The following is an 18,808-nucleotide window of genomic DNA, read 5'->3' as shown; positions in this document are numbered from 1 at the left end:
CTCAGATAATGTGTTCTCCATTTCAGACTGGTTCTCTTTTATAATTTCCTTTTCCATTTTTATGTTTTTTATCTCTTTGTTGGAGTTCTCTATACTTCTCAAAAGTTCATTGAGCATCTTTATAACCAGTGTTTTGAACTCTGCATCTGTTAGATTACTTGACTCCATTATATTTGGATTTCTGTTCTGTTCTTTCATATGGTTTCTGTTTCTTTTTCGGCTGCCTTTCTATGTCTGTTTCTATGCACTAAGTAAAACTCCTAAGTCTCCCAGTCTTATTAGTATGAATTTGTGACATAGATGACCAGTGGCATAGTCCTGAGAGGGGTTCAGCTATAGGCCAAAGTTAGCCCAAGCCTCTACCCCTCCAAGGCCACCTGTTAAGATTCAGCAAGCAATCCACAGATGCTATGCTTATAGTTGCCTCAAAAGTCCACACCAGAACTTGAGGCCAGCTGCCTCCACCAGTGTGAGTCTCAGCTGAGGATATACCTGGATGTGGCTTGGGTAGGGCTGTGAATTGGGGTAGGTGGGGTTTTAGGGAATCCTCTGGGTGGAGCAGCCTCTATTATTCAGTTTGAAGACATCGGGACTATGGCAGTGCTGTGCACTGGGAGGAGGGAGGGCTCAACAGAGAACAATGGAAACTGCCGGAACTTCTGTACAGAGTCAGTCTTGCCTAAGCTCTCACTCCGACAGCGTCTCTTGTACGTCTCTGGTGCCCCTTGCACGCAGCCGAATCGGCACTGGTGATCAGAGTGAGTAGGTCTGTCACCACAAAAATCTGCTCATGGAGGTAGCTTCTTTAGGAGGCATCTTCCGTTGCCACAGCCTCTGTCACAGTCAGCCACTGGAGACCCGGCAGCACTGCATCCTCGCCCCATCCTACTTTCTGCCGTTGCAGGGTGATTTCTTGAATTTATCCCTAGTTGTTTGGCTTGTTCATCTCAGGCTATTTTTCCTCGCTGCTGCTCCTTGTTTCTATCACAACTTTGATTTGGTCGCCAGAAGGATGAACAGAGCCTCTATCATCTACACCATTTTTTTCTCTCTGAAAGACAGCAATCTTAAGAAAGAAGCAAGATGATAGAGATCAGAAACACTGTCAGAGAAATGAACAGTGCCTTTTATGGATGTATAGTACACTGAGCATGGCTAAGGAAAGAATCTCTGTGTTAGAACATATCTCAAAAGAAACTTCAAAACCAAAAATCAAAGAGCACAGACTGAAAAATACATAACAGAATAGTCAAAGAATTTGGGATATCTACAAATGTGTAATGTACACTAAATATGAATATTGGAAAGAAAAGAAAGAAATATTTGAAATAATAAAGAAAAGAAAGAAATATTTGAAATAATAATGACTGAGAATTTTCTCAAATTAATGTTAGACACGAAACCACAGATCCGGGAAGCTCAAAAACATTGAGTAGGATAAATTCAAAATAACAACAACAACAACCCAATATCTAGACATATTATTTTTAAATTATAGAAAATCAAATATAAAAAATTCTAAAAGCTAAAGGAATAAAACATTTCTCCTATAAAGAAATAAGTATAGGAATTACAACTGATTTCTCTACAGAAACCATACAAGCAAAGAATGAAATGAAATATTTAAAGTGTTGAAAAAAAAAATACCATTCTAGAATTCTGTGTCCCGTGAAATTATCCTTCAAAAGTGAAAATAAAATAAAATAAAGCCTTTTTATAGACTAACAGAAATTGAGGGAATTTGTTGGTTGTAGACTTGCTTTGTGAAAATGTTAAAAGTTAGAGAGAAGGAAAGTAACATAGGTCAGAAATTCAGATATATATAAAGACTGGAAGACCAACAAAGAAGAAATACATAAAGGTAAAATATAAAAAAATGTGTTTTTTAAATTGATCTATTATATAACTGTGTGCAAAATAATAGGAAGAATGTATTTTATTATATATGCTTATATATAAGTGAAATAAATGACAGTAATAATTCAAGGGACAAAAGAGAACAATTAGAATTATTTTGTTACTATGTTACTCATGTTGCTCATGCAATTGTACAGTGTTATTTGAAAGTGAATTTGAATTGGTGTAAATATATATTGCAAACTCTAGGTTTACCACTAAAAAAGTTTTTTATAAAAGTACAATTGACCCTTGGGTTGGGGTGGTGCGGGGGAACGATTTGAACTGGGCAGGTCCATCTATATGTGGATTTTATTTCAATAAATACCTGTATCGTTTTTAATCTTTGGTTAGGATTTCACAGATGTGGAAGGCCAAGTTTATGCATCTATCTATACCGTTTTATATAGGAGACTTGAGCATCTGTGGATTTGAGTAGCCTCAGGGGGTCCTGAAACCAATCTCCCACAGATATTTATGGACAAGTAAATAAGGGTAGAAGTAAAAAATTATTCATAAATTTTCTACTGTGCAGGGGATTGTTGCACCTAACTTCCATTTCATTAAAAGGTCGACTGTATAACTGATATGCTAAGATACAATAGAAAATTGAATCATATAAAATACTTAATTGGAACCATGAAAGGCAGAAAAAGAGTTGAAGACAAAATTAGAAACAAAGAACAAGGGCAACAATTAGAAAACAGTACTGAATATGGTAGATATTAATTAATCCAGCTATATCACTGATCATTTTGAGTGTCAATTGTCTAAGTGCACACCAATTAAGAGACAAAGATCGAGTGGATAAAAAAAAAACAGATCCAGCTATATGTATCTGCAGACTTAAAAAGGATTTCTTTTTAAGTCTGCAGATACATATAGCATAAAAGTAAATGGATGAAAAATATATACTATGATATACTAATCAAAAGAAAACAGGGGTAGCTATATTAATTTCAGACAGAGTACACTTCAAACTAAGCAAATTTACTAAAGATAAAGAGAGGCATTACATAATGATAAAGAAGTCAATTCTCCAAAAAGATATAATCTTTATCAAGAGAGCAACAAAATAAGTGTGTTAAAACCTGATAAAACTGAAACAAGAAATAGATGAATCTACTCTTGTAGTTAGAGACTTAAAGACTCCTCTATCAGTAATGGACAATTCCAACAGGCAGAAAATCAATAAAAATGTAGTTGAACTCAACCACACCATCAGTCAACTGAATAAAATGGACATCTGTAGAATACTTCATTCAACAACAGCAGAATACACTTTTGGCTCACATAGAGCATTCACCAAGATAGATTATATCATGGTCCATTAAGCATAACTTAACAAATTAAACAATATAGAAATTATGCAATGGTTGCTCTAGTACCATAATGGCATTAAACTAGAAGCCAACAACAGAAAGATACCCAGAACATTCCAAAATACATGAAGATAAAACAACATACTTTTAAATAACACATGGGTCAAAGAAGAAATGTCAAGAGAAATTTAAAAGATATTTTGAAGTGAATAAAAATTAAAACATAACTTTTAAAATTTGTGCGGTATAGCAAAACAGTGCTTAGAGTAAAATTTATAGCACTGAGTGCATATATTAGAAAAGAAGAAAGATCTAAACTCAATAATCCAAGCTTTAACCTTAGGAAACTAGAAAAAGAAGAGCATATTAAAAAATAGACATTTATCTTCTCACAGTTCTGGAGGCAGGAAGTCCGAGATCAGAGTACAGATAATGTTGGTTTCTGGCGAGGGCTCTCTTCATGGCTTGTAGGCTACTGCCATCTCACTGTATGTTCACATGACCTTTTCTTTTTTCTGAGTGTGAGAGAGATAAGGTGAGAAAGAAGGAGGAAGGAGAGAGAGAGGAGAGGAGAGGAGAGAAGAAAAGAGAGAAAAGAGAAGAGAAGAGAGAGAAGAGAAGAGAAGAGAAGAGAAGAGAAGAGAAGAGAAGAGAAGAGAAGAGAAGAGAAGAGAAGAGAAGAGAAGAGAAGAGAACGAATGAGAGGAAGAGAGAGGTCAAGAGGTAGAGGTAGAGAATGGGAAAGTGAGAGGGTGCTCTGGTGTCTCTGCTTCCATCAGGGCCCATACTTATGATCCTGTTTAAGCTTATTTACCTCCTTATAGGCTGTATCTCCAAATATAGCCACATTGGATGTTAGGATTTCAGCATATGAATTTGGTGGGGGCGGGGGGGGGGCGGAGCACGATTCAGTTCATAGTATTAATGAAGGCCTAAAGTAGCATTTTGGCGGGGGAAATAAGATAAATAGGAGACATGACACAATTTAAGGATCAACAGAATTTGACATCTATCTGACAAAAAGAAGATAGTCATCGAATAAAAGATAACTTCAAGATTGCTAACACAGGTGACTAGAAGAAAGTGATTCACTCACAAAAATTAAAATGGAAAAGAAACAATTTGGCATAAGAAGGTGATTGTTTTAGTTGTCACTTTCAGAAGTTAAAAATTTAATCACTAATTCTTATATTACTGATTCCTGACTGTGAGCATGCTACTGGGGCCAGAAAAAGGAAGAATGAGTAGAGATGGTCCTGTTTTCAAACAATTCATAAGTCTACTGAAATGTTGGACTAGACTTAGAGGGAAGTCAGGGCTGTAGTTACGCACATTGAGATGTTAGTGGAAATTATGTTTGGCAAAGAACAAAGATGAAATATAGGTAATTATTTGTTTAATTGATACAAATTGTTTCAAATATTGTGAATATTGTACAGTAACTTCTGTTGCATAAAAACTATATGCAAATGAAACTTTTAAAAATATAACTTTTTAAAGAAAAAAATTAAATCACTGTTTTTGGAAGTCAACACAGACATTTCACCTATAGTGAATGAAATAAAAATCAATGTCCTAATTAGCATTCATCTATAACAGGCAATACTCTAACTATAACATTCTTCAGGTATGTTGTGTGAGTGTTAAATATCTGGTTAAGCATAAATTCCATAACTATCCTGCCTCCTCTTCTCTATACATAATTTATATGTTCTTCTTATTCCTATAAAAAGTAAAATTTACCAAAAAACCTTTGCCACAGACGTGAAACAATAAAAAGTTTTCTAAAGTGACCCTAGGAAGTCTTGATTGCTTCTTTACACAAAGTGGCAGAGATTCAGTGCAGTTCATGGACACTTTGAGTTTTACTTAGCTTTCCAATAAGAAATCTTTGTGATCTAATGTGAAAGTGGTGAGTAAGTTGGAATTTTACAGCAAAGGGCAGAGAGACCTCAGAGAAAATAGGTCATAACTTACATTTCAGTTGAACTTATCAATGGGATGAGGGTAAGGGCCAGTTTGTACAACTGTAATAGACACTGTGAGAAAGTCTGTAGTAACTTAATAAACATACTGTCTTCATTCCCAGTTTAATGAGAATTAGAGTATGGCTGTAAAACATTCCTTTCTCATTCTCTTCATCTTAAAATGAATGAATTAATAGAAGAAAAGTAGGAACACATCACCATTCATGTGTCTGTGAGAATGTTCTCTTTTTGTCAGGAAAGAAAATTATAGACAATCCTTCTTACCATCTTCTATGTAAAAGAAGATATTAGGCATATGTTGTTTGGCTCAAATGCTTTATAACTTGGGTGTTTTGACAGTTTAATGATTTTATTAATGCCTTTATTTTGTACTAACTTAAAGATCTATAATTTCCATTTCAAGAGGTTCTTGTGGATACCAAGGAGTATTATAGTTAACAGGAAATTTAAGCAAAACATTTGAGAAAATTAAAAGATATTTTTCAGATATATTGCCCATAAATAGGCATAGTTTGTTTTATAAAGGGACTCAATTCTGTTGCATATGTGTGTGTGTTTCAAATAATGAAAGTGTTTATGGCAATTTAAAATACATATATTATACACTAAAAGGTAAAGGTTATATATACTCTGCATACTGTAGATATGTGTTGTTTAAAACATTAACCACTAGTCGAATGTCATTTATATAAAATAACATTTTTTAAAAATTAAAAAAATATAGTTCATAATTTAGCTACATTTTATATTCTCACTAGCCACACAAATGTAGCGGCTACCGTATGGGACAATATAGAATTTATAGGACTTATATTGAATAGTATTATGATTGTCTAAACTTTATTTTAGACAAAGACTCTACTCTCAATGAATTGACTGCCTAATGAAGAAAACTGAGATTAGCTAATTAACCAAAACGTTTATCAACGATTTCCTTTAAGACAGGCTAGGTGCTAGAAATATAGCAGAAAATGGGAAAGATAAGTTATCTGCTGCAGTTTATAATTCCCCAAATTAATATTTTTCTAAACATCAGACTCTTATAGGAATCACTTCTTTCTAGGATTCAGCTTGGCGTACTAATTTTAACCTTGTTAAACTATGAGTTTGGTGCATAGGACTTTACATAGTCACATCAGCCCTTAAAGGATGTTGATTTAAATGTTTAGAAAAAAAGCATGTCCAGATAATTATCAAGTCTTGTGATGAATGTCCTTTGTTTCCAAACTGCTAGAACAAATTCATTCATTAGCCGTAGATGAAACCAAAGAAGAAGATGAAATGATTCACAACTTGTGACAAACTGTGTACTCTGAGCTCTGTATTCTGTTTATTATGACATTAATAAAATATTATTAGTATTGGATGACTGTTGAGTTCCAAGTAATTGAGGGCCAAGTTGCTATGAAGTAACTTCAACTGCATGGACCGAGAAATGTTAACATGCTACAACACAGTTATACACAGTCTCGATTTTGACAGCAGTAGACACCTTCACCTGGCATGTAACAATACAACATCAGGTGGCTCTGTTTGAGGTAAGGCTTCATGCGGCCAGAGAGATGAAGAGACTACACCACAGAATGTGACGAGTCTTAAAGTGTCCCTGGCCAAGATTGTATTTGTTGGCATAAGGATTACCTGTCACACTCAGGGATCTTAGTCTCACCTTTACATATGCATTATGATATAGTCAATGACATTTAGAGACAAATTATAAATACTTGAAAGAGAGTGTACCTCTTTAATGTTTTGATGGAATTATTTTCCTTATCTTTTAATAAACACTTATTTTATAGATTGTGGGAATAATATGGAATTTTATAAAGGGTCACGATCAAGTATAATTCTATTCATTTGCTTCTTTTTCTTTGTCCACAGTCCATGTGTGAATGGAATTTACACAATTATCTGAATCTTTATCATAATTCCAGAAATGCTGTACCCACAGAGAACTATTAACCATTTATGAATGCCCCATACTGTTTATACTTCCAAGCTGTTACTTACCATCTATTTCTGGAATTCCCTTTAGCCAGGCAATATTTTTATTTATCATTCACAATCAATTCATGTCCCAACTCCTCTTTTATTCATGCACTCCAAAAATATTTACTGAGTAGTCACTATGTTCCAAGCACTTTTCTCAGCTTGGAGAAGCATAGTGAAAGTACAGCACGAGGTGAGCAGTGGGTGAGTGAGTGAAGTCTCATCTGTACTTGCAGCTGCTCTCCAGCACTAGCATCACTCCCTCAGCTCCATCTGAGATCATCAGGCATTAGATTCTCAGAGAAGCACCAGTTCCTGGTTCCAAAAAGGTTGGGGACCCCTGGGTTAAAGCATCAGAAATGCAAGTTAGGGGCCAGTTTGTAGATTATTGAAGTAGGGACATAAAAGATGATGGAAGCTTACACTAAAATGAGAACAGTGAATGTTACAGAAACTAAACTAATTCAGGATAAATTTAAAAATTAGAGGCTACAGTACTTGCTGGTATTTTGAGTATGGCATATAAGGAAAAGATAGGTGCAAAAGGTATATTTTTGGCCTGAGCAACTGGATGAATGTGTTCGACTGTGGTAGAAATAGGGTGTGTGTAGGGGTCATATATCAAGAATTATGTTTTAGTTATGATAATCTTGAGATTCTTACTTAAACACGCAGGTGGAAATGTTAGGTAGATAGTTAGATACATGCATTTGAAAGTTAAGGGTCATCAAGGTACTGATGACTCTTAAAAGCCAAGGGATTAATTGAGATTACCTAGGAGAAGAGTGTGGATAGAGAAGAGGAGAGGTTCGAGGACTAAATCCTTGGGCCCTATATCAAATTTGAATTGAAAAAAAAAAATTGAGATGGCAAAGAAATAATCACTTCCTCCAATAAAATACCAAAATACAATAGGTCTATAATATGGGCCATATAATATAGAAGCCAGTTACATTATACTGTGGTTATTTCACTTTTATTTATTATATCTCCTTAATAGATTTCTCATTCTTTCATCAGGAACGTGCTTCCCTGAGCTTATCATGTAGTAAACACTCAATAAGTATTGTGGAATTAATGTATGCCTGAATAAATTTGTGTGACTTGGCCAAGAACGTTTTCAAAATGCATTTATGGGAAACCGTAAGTGATACAAAGCAACACTTAAATCTTTTATTTTTGGAAAACAATGATCATGTATTCCTCTGTACATGGAGTAGTATTCTTCTTCTGTAAATTCTCTGTATTTTTGACACCTTAACTATTTTTCAATTTGTTTTATCTCATTGCTTCTGTATTTCTAACTCTTTTATATTATATTACATATTATTTTTTTTTTCGAGACCAAGAACTTTTTTTTATCATTGACTTTATTACTGACTATTCCTTCTTCACTCTTCCAAATGCAGATCAGTTTCTACAAGATATGCAGTCAGTATCTATTAACTCAGTGGATCAAACTTTAAGTTATACCTAACCTATGAAAGTAAACACTACAGAGTATACAAGCTCTCTGATTGCACACCTATGTGTGCGGGCAGGTATCTACTGATGATTAGCTTCAGGTGTTTGCCTGCAGGAGCTCATTGAAAGTCAATGCAAATGTGGCTATTTTCCATAGCAGAAGATATTAACCTGCAGGAATCTTGTAGGCACAGGTGTATTTTGGGACTATAACAGTGTATTTCTTAAATATATGTGTAACATTATACATTAATCATAAATACTAGGTCAACAAAGTGAAGAGTCCTCAATAAAGTAGGCAGCAGAGATGTGTCAATAAGCAGAGTGGCACAATTAGAGACAATGTTTTTGTCTACCTCCCTGTCTTGTATGGTTCATCTCTATCATCATTCTGGCTCTCATTCTCTGCCATGATTTTGCAAAAAGATAATTTGAAAAATAATCTTAAGGCATGTTAATGAAAGAAAAGTATAAGGAACCAAATGCAACTTACTTGAAATCCTATTGTGTTTTAAATACAGGAAACTAATTATGTTTAAGCTAAGCCACATAGGGTTCAAAAGCAATTTTCTTTTTCTGCATTATGCCAAGTGCCTAAAGTGTAATAATTCTACAAGGTTACATTGAGCTGCAAATCTGCGTGGAAATTGAAAGAATGTTCTATATTTTCTGCTTTTTAAAATTGTTAGCACTTTTAGATATATTTTATCAGTGAAAACACTAAATAAATCCGACTCTTAGCCACCTTGTGGTGACCTTTTTCTAACCAAGAATCCTTTCAGTGCTTTCACAGTGTGCACATCCTCATCAAACACCTGCTTAAATGTTGCCTTAGGAATCGCCTGTTTCACTTACATAAGATTCTCTTTTTCCCCTCTCTTCACTTACATTATAACTCTTCAGAAGCTAGGAAATGTATTCTCTATTTTCTATACATCTTTTCACCTCTGCCTCCACAAATACATTCTTATTGAATCTAATTGTGTAGAAAATTATTAAAAAGAAACTAGTTTTGTGAATGCACAATGGAGTTTAATATATGTGATATTCTTGAGATTCAAGACAGTATTGGAGGAGGTCATAGAGAAAATACAATGCTTTATTAAAGCCTATTATACAGCACACAAATTAAAACATATATTTACATTTGCATGAGATTTAGACTGCTATAGTTTTATATGCAGGTGGGTGCTTAATAAATATTTTTTGGTGATAAGCCAAGAATGTGCTATATATAGGATTTGAGCATGTGCTCCATGATATTAATGATAAAACATATGTTTAAAAACATTTCCATCCAAGCCTGGGACATATTGCCTCCATCTTTTTCTAAACGTCTCCTCCAAAAAGGCCTCTTCATTTTGAAATAAAAATGTTTAAAATCTAGGAACATTCTCGTGCTCTATTCTGTTTCCTGCTTGCCAATAGCATAACCTTCAAAAATATAAATCTGATAGTGCCTGCCTTGCTTAAAAACTTTCCAAGTCTATAACTTGACACCTGGGACCCTTCACACATTTACAATCTGATCCTAATCTACTATACTTTCCTGTCTTTTATTTTTTTCATTATGCTCTCCACCCACCTGATTATGCAGCTATATTGTTCACTGTTCTCTGAAGACATCAGGAAGTTTCACACCTCCATGCTCTTTTAGTATTATTTAATCAGCCTGGAATGCATTTTCTATCCTTCTCTGCTTGGTGAGCTCCACTCAGACTCTCCCTTTTTAGAAAGTTTTCTTCTCTGAGAGTTCATCTCCTATTTCCTGACTCTTCTCTGGCCTGTCTCACTTATCAATCAGCTAACTGTTAAAATTTGGCTTTTCTCTTATTTGCCTCTCACATACTCCTTGGCTTATTATTACTGAGTGTGGGGAACATAGCACAGGTGACAGGATAACCATGTTTAAGCAACATTCTTTAGGAGATTCTTCACATTTTTTCTGTTCATTCTGGATACTGTTTCACTTTATTTTATTTTGTTTTATTAATCATAAATAGCTTTTAAACTTCAGAAACAACATGGATTTGTATGAAGAATCTAAACATTAAATTTTTATATGATAAGATAGGTAGAAATATATACAGGCAGTAGAAAGCTATTCAGTTACCTCAGTTTCCTAGTAAACTTTTAAACAACTTGATGTGCATTCTTTCAGAGTCTTTTTTTTCCCCTGTATATCCTATCATATATATAAAAAAAAGCTATATATTTTTTAGAAAAAAAATATATTTTTTAATATGTAGCTTCAATTTATTCATTGTGGTTCTCTTTGTATATCGGAACAGCCAGATCTACCTTATACTTTTTAAAAAATCTTATCTTAAACCCTATACCTTAAAACTTTAATGTCTGCATAGGTGGCCATAAATTACTTCTTGTTTTTGTAGGTATTTAGGCTGTTTCCAGTTGTTTATTATAGCCAACAAAACTACAGTGGATTTTCTTGGACATATGTCTTTCTCTACTAGGGACACCGAAAACAAGATTTACCTTGTTCAGCTTTCTGTCCATAAAAATAACAACAGCAACAAAAAATCAGTAATTCAGAAAAAATAAGTTTAAAAAAGGAAATAGCATAGACTGGTTAAACACATACTGTGAAATATAAATTGCATATATCACTTCCTTATTCAAACATTATTATATATAGCAGACCATAAGTATTAAGTAGCAGAGTTCTTATATTATTTTCCAATCCCGCCTCACTTCATCTTTGAAACCTTTTGTGAAGCTAAGGAAAACTGCTTTTGACCTTATCTAATTTAGAATATAGTATTTCTCTTTTTTTAATTTGGTAATCTTTTTGTTTTTTTAATTCTATGAGATACTTGTTCCACATCTATCTAAACCAGAATAGTCTTTTTTTGTATTGGAGTTCTTAGTGCCAACTAAAGATTATTCATAGTTCCTGCATCACTATTCCTGAGGAATTAAATAGAGAGTTCCCAGTCACTACATATAACAGGAGTGACTTTCCTTTAATATATTGCAAAATGCCAATTTCTTTTTATCAGATCATGAAGGCTATTACCATTTGCAGGTCTCTAAGGCATTCTGCCTTTTTATTTTTAAAGCTTTATTTATGTCTGACTAGTTGTATCTTTGGATGGACAGCTACTTTAATTTCTTTTCATGCTATTTGCCACGCTTCAGGAAATAGCCTTCCTTTTTGGAGAGATGAGGAACTTCCAGCATGGGAATGCTTCATTAGGCAGATCCTTGTGGAGAAGCACAATTTTGCACCTCTCTGGCCACAGCAGCCTCTGCTTTTACTATTTACCTGTTTCCTGTTACCATGTTGTAGATTATAATGACACTGTGTACACATGATATTGTGTCTATTTGTACACATGTCTTTCTCCCCAGCAGGGATGTGAACTACTTGTAAGAAGAGCAAGTTTAGCAAATTCATCTCTATTCCCTGTGCTAGGCAGAATACCTGGCTCAATTCAATTGCTTAATCAATTTTCAATGAAAGAATTCATGTATATTTAAAAGAATAAAGGGTTTTTTTTTTAATTTGTTTGTTTGTTTTACTAAAGATGAATTATAAAGACAGTGAATTTTAATGTTATTTAAAGATATTGACCGGGTCGATTTGGTTGAAATTACATGTGTTTGAACATAGAAAGGTGGCCATTGCTTAGAATTTTTATTCTTAAATAAACAACATTTAAAGATTTTCATAAGTGTTTGAACAACCTCTTCATTTGGGTGTAGTTTTAAAAAAATTAGGTAGAGAAAGAAATTTTGAAAAGTTTCTTTCTATAAAACCTTGAAATCCAAGGACCATTTTTTAACCTCTTGCATGGAAGCAAGATTTTTTCCTGGGAAAAAAAAAAGGCTTATAAAGTTACAAAGCAATTAATTATTTAGAGAATATAATGCTTATTTGGAAAAAGGAGAATGCTTGTGCTTCAACTTGAAGAAAAATTTTTCCTCATCGTAATTAGAACTTATTCTTTACAGTTATTTTCTTCATCTTTGGCTTAGAAGACAAATTAGAAGGCAGCTAGATGGGAGGATCTACAATTTTGTTACAACCAACTGTTTATCCATGTTCTCTGTCTGTGAATATGTTGGCTATCTGATGAAAGAATGAACATATAGTTGAGGCAGCAAACCACCAAGGCTGTTCGAATCCTTAATTTTCATTTCTACTAGTTGCCTCTACCATACTTCTGCAAATAATCACATGTAGAAACTATTTTGACCGTCATTTCTCCTAGAAGATTTCTTAAAATGTGCTCTTTGAAAAAAATCTGACTGGAAATGATTTCTGAAACCATGTATGTAGTGTCTTAACCTCAGAACCTGAATGTACTATTCCCTCTCTTGAATGAGAGTAGGAACTAGAGAATATAGTTTCCTCTGAATTCTTTCTCCTTTGTAAACATGAAGAGTAATCCGTGTTTAGCTTTCTAAAATGTACTTTCTGGTCACTGGTAGGAACATCTACTGTAAAAGAACTATGTGCAGATTCACTGACCTTTGCAGGTATAATCTCTGATCACTTTGGATATTTTAACAATTTTTATTGAATACATATGTGAGATTTCTCTGGTTTTGTGCAATCACCAGTTAATTTATTCTCATAATTGTTTTTTGTTGTATGCTTTCTTAATCTCATTTTTCAGGTAAGTGAACTGTAAAAAATAAAATACCAACCTCCAAATCACTTAGATAGAAAATATGAGATGTGAGTTTCTATTTATGATTCGTTTGCTCTGAGGACTAGTAATATATTTTATTATCATTATTATTTTTTATTTTGAATTCTTTCCCCACCATGCTAATTGTGAGAAAAATGTAGCAAAAATTCTCCAGGCCTGTTTAAAGATATGTAACCCACTGAAATTCATACTTCTATATGTCAGATGTTTTACATTGGTTTGTCTCTTTACAAGTGTATCTCTTACTGTCTCATCCTAATGGAAAATGAGCAAGGGTAGGCATATAATATATTTGCTGTATAATATTAGGATTAAAAATTTCTAAATAACATATTGGGACAGTAGTGAATGTTTTTAGCTTTTAACATAAGAAACATTGTGCAGAATCTTCAAAATACAAGGATATTACATATCTTTCTAAAACATTTTTTCTTCCTGACTAAAAGTATTTACCTAGGACTGCTAACACCTCGTAGAATTATACCAAATTAGTCCTAGATAGCTAATTGTCAATTTTAGTTGACATATTAATCCATCTCACCCTTGACTATGCTTTGGTAAGTCAATTGCATTGTATTAATCAGAAGGCAAGTAGATGAAATTGGATAACAACTTTATAAAAGGGGGAGATGTGGGGAAAATGCATGGAATTCTATCTGGCTTAACATTGAAGCAGAAAATTCTAAATAATCTACCAATTAGCTATCAATTTGTATGTACTAAAATGAGAAGATACCAATCTCCAAAGATACTAGTCTATTTGAAGGAATATAATTTTCAAAGAATTTGGAAATATAGTACGAACTTATTTTCTATGAGCAGACATTTATTTAATCTATGACAATCTTATGCATTCCTTAAAACAACAAGAGTGCACTGCAATTTAATTCATTAGGATGGTCATTCTGAGCCTGTTCGGTAGCTCTAAACTACTCCAAACTCCTCTTGATATTTACCACTAAGTGCCATTTGGAAATCTAATTCCTACCCAGTTTTTGTTTTCTGGTTTCTGGTGTAAATCTAGAGAGCGAAGAATACTTTTCAGGTCATTATTAGCACAAATCATGTTTATTAATTCTAATCAAGAATGTAGTAGTGCTTTTATTAACTCTACCTCTATAATTCCCCCAAAAGACACATCATGTGGATTTATCAAGTTAGTATATTTTTATGACTTATTTGAAGTGATAGACCACTTAAATTATAAGTTTAATATAAGCAAATGACCAAAGTAAGAAATGATTTCCAGTTCTGCTATTTTTGGGGGAATTATTTGTTCTCCAAGTATCCTTAAATATTGGACCAAGTCAAATAATAATTAAAAATTCACAAAACGGTTTATCTATGGTAATAACTTATTGTCAGGAATGATTTTGGGATAGATATGAACACACATAAGAACAGGAGAACTTGGAACAATGGTAGGAATTCACAATATAATTGTTCCTCACAAAGGTATCTTTAAATTATTTTGTAGGTTTGTGATCAAAATATTACACACAGGTATTTTTTTAAATAAGATTACAGAAAACATTTTAACTTACAATTATATCTAATTAGGAGACATTTAATTATTTTAACTTTACAGGTAGGTTTTCCAGGATGATTGTTATAGAATCTCATAACATGTCGCTAAATATTTTTTTTAAGTAAAAAAATACTGAAGTAGTCAGATCCTTAGTGACTTATAGGCTACATTTGTCATCATGTAATAACAACTCTTCTCATCTATGTTTCAATCTTAAATGTCAGTTCCAATCTCTAAATTTTTTTTTGTAAATTATTAATAACATAACATCTAGATTTTAGGCATGGAAAAAAGAAAAAGTATTGAATAAAAGAAATAGAATATCTCTCCAAACCATGTGCACTAAAATGCACATATATTGCTCAGATTCCAAGAATGTTGCCTTGGATTGAACATTATGGTCCAATAAAATTATTGATAAATTCTATAATAAAGTTAAAAATAGCAGGCTTATACTTGTAACATCTGAAAACTTTGTGTTTGCAGATATAGAATTTGTGAATTTTGATATGACAGCAGAAAAAGCTTTACAGCAATGAAGTAATGGTAGATGGAAACAGTCTACTTCATCAACAGGCAGTTCTTTAAGACCCCAGGGGAGGGATGATTGGAGCCATTTCTGTGTGGGTAGTAGAGTATCTCTTAAAGACATAGCTTCAAAATTAATTCAAACTTAGAAATGGATGGCAAAGTCTGTTTTATTATTTTACAAATAAACATATTTTTAGGACACTAATATTTTACAATAATTTATAATTCATACAGAAAGATAAAAAGATACACATACGTTTCTTTCATACTTGAAGGATAATTTTTAAAAATCTTGTTGATAAATTGTGTCTTTGTGCAAGACTATAGTACATTCCCTTTCTTGAAATAAAGCATTAACATCATTCCAAATTATAAAAATCAGTCCAATTTTCAATAGGAATTTTGGATAATTTTAGATCATCGTAAAGATAAGCCCGTATTCAACAGTGCACCTGAAGTGTCTGGAGTATGATTGCCTTGGATGCTTGCATAGTAGCTCTTTCTTAACTTGTTAATATAAAATGTTTTGCAGTATACAGGTTCTGGAAATGTGTCTAATACAAAATAAAATTCTATGCAATTCTTTTGTTTTTTTCCACCATGTGATTTTAAATCATTTCTTAGAAATGATTGGCAGCTTGATTTCCAATTTCACAGATTTCAGAGGGAAATCAAATTCCTTCTTGTTGAACCATGCATTTTACATGAACTTATGCATTTTATTTGTTATGCCATTTTTCTGCTGCTGGAACACATATTCAGCAGGATTTTGTCTGTTTGTTTATTTATTTTTAGTGTCACTTTAATTTTTTGTTGTTGTTGTTTGTCTCAATTACTGATAATAATAGGACAGCTAATACCATTAGTGAGATACAGGAAATTTATTATAACCTCAGACAGTTCTTTTGTAAAGACAAAATCATTAAAGAAAATGTGGGAGATAGGTTTGGCATTACACAAAAATCAAATAAAATGAATGCCATTGAATGGTCTTTGCACATAAAATGCACACTTTAAAATGCTGCCATTCTAATATCCATTCTTCATAGGAAAAAAAAAAAAAACGAGTAGATGCCATGAAGTTAGAAAGACAATTTATGTGATTATAATTGTCACATCTTAAAATGATAGCAAAATATCATTTTGAGTTTGTTTTTAAATTTGTGGGCTATTCAATGCTTGTCATATTTGCTGATTGCCAGTTAAACCAAAATGCCCAAGAACCAAGATTGCTTTCTATGCTTCTTTTCTGAGATGACTTCGGAGTTTTCTTCATGCATTTTCCCATTTCTGCTCTCACAATGTTGGCTATCTAAGCTCTGTTGTTCAGTTACAAACCTAACTTATAAGTCAACTGCATAATGACAAAATCCGTGCTAAATAAGAATTTTAAAAAATTACCTGTGAGCTTAATCTGAACCAGATAATTCACAGTTTACAAAACCTTAGTTTAAATTAAATTTATATCAGGTCACAAAGGATGTTCTATAAGGTTTTTACCTTTCCACTAGTTCAGTGTAGCAATTAAATTAGGTAGCACAAAATAAAAAGAGAGAAGCATTTTTATAAAGTCATCGATCAAGCTAAAAAAACTAGCTCTCATCCTGTTATGAAAATCAAATTGTATCCTTGATAATTTTCTTTGTTCTTATTTATTCAGTGGCTATATAGTCAAATGCAGGCTTCTTTATTATACCATTAATTATTTATAAATGAATACAGTTACAGTAACCTTTTAACAACATCCAAGTAAAATGTCTAAAAAAAGATGTATTCTGGGACTAAATTGACAAAGAGATGGTAAAGATATTGTTGAATCAGCTAAATATGCCATATTGCTTAGAGTAAGCATTTGGGTTTCACACATACAAAAATCTAGTTTTCTTTTCCCAAGTTACTGTCAGTCTTTTTTTTTTTTTTAATGACATGTTAAAGTGCTGCTTCTGCTCTTTTATAAATCTTTATTTAAAAATGATTGGATACTGTCAATTAAAATCATGCAAAAGAAATTTGCCTATGAAAGAAGCTTTGTTGTTATGTTAACATTTGAAGTACCTAACATTTGAAGGTCTTATCATATATTTTTAAAGACTTGCTGCTGAGAGATGATTATTGTAATGAATGTATCTGAAACTGTATAGACCTTACGAGAATAAATGCACAATGGTCATAAAAATGGGCTTTGATTTCTGCCTGTTTTGACCTCTTTCACTGAGATAATCACTAGATAAGGCTAACTTGGAATTTATTATACTGGATTCCAGTGTATCTCCAGAACGCATGCTATTTCCTATTTTTTAACACTGACTTCCTTTCCAGCTTTTCTTAACAGTCTTTCTTAGTTTTAATTCTTAGGCATATCTTAAGCATTTTCTTTTCCTTCCTGGTTATATTCATTCATCTCTTCTTTATTTCACCAAACTTCCAAAAGTTTTATTCTGCACATTAAGTCATTCAGTAGATCAGGTGGACATGAAAGAAAAACTACCCTCCTTGTTATTGTTTCTGGCCCTTCAAACTCTTTCAGATTTTAGTAATAAAACATGAAACTTGCTAAGTTTTCTATCAGGACTTTTATTGCTATGTTTATCACTTTAATATTGCAACTACAGTTTCTGACATTTTAATTCCATTTACTTCCCAAAATCTATATTAATTTTGCTTCATTTTAAGAGATTTGACTGATACATCACATCTATAGACATATAGGATTATAGCAATCTTTAAAATTGGAGAAACGACTGACTAAGGTTTATTGAGTCTGAAATACATAGCAATAATAGATGTCCAATTAAGATTGTTTTATCAGAGTCATATTTTGCTATCATTTTAAGATGTGAATAGCCTTCTAAAATATTAAATATATTTATATGAGAGTTATTTTAAAAACTGGAAAAAATGGAAAAGATATAAAGAAACAAAAATGTGATCATTCATAATAAACTAGTACCCATTTGCATAATTTTTTTGTCTTTATATATATTTTGCATCACAAAGCGATCCTGGACATGCAAGTTAGCACCCTGCCTTTAAAAAAAAGTCTGTCTATGTAGTTTCATATTGCAAGCACTGTCAAAAGACATTTTATATAGTAATAAGAACATAGACTCTAGATCCCACCTTTACTCCTGGCTTTGCCACCTATTAGCTATATGTGAAGTATTCAATTCCTATCATATAATTAGTTCTATATAAGGGTAAGCTATTATTCTAAATAAGTATTTTAAGTTATTTAGTATCCCATAATAATTTGTAATATATTTTATTAAAGCTTTCATAATATTTAACAGGCCATATTTAATTTTTGCTATTTTAAATAATGCTGCAAAGAACATCTTTGGAAGGTTCCCCGCCGCCACCCCCAAATTTCTGCCTGTTTTTCTGAGGAGAGATCCATAGACATGGGATTAT

The sequence above is a fragment of the Pteropus vampyrus genome, unplaced genomic scaffold (assembly GCF_000151845.1).
Source record: "Pteropus vampyrus isolate Shadow unplaced genomic scaffold, Pvam_2.0 Scaffold22, whole genome shotgun sequence".
Classification (NCBI taxonomy): domain Eukaryota; kingdom Metazoa; phylum Chordata; class Mammalia; order Chiroptera; family Pteropodidae; genus Pteropus; species Pteropus vampyrus.
This window is presented reverse-complemented; position numbering follows the sequence as displayed.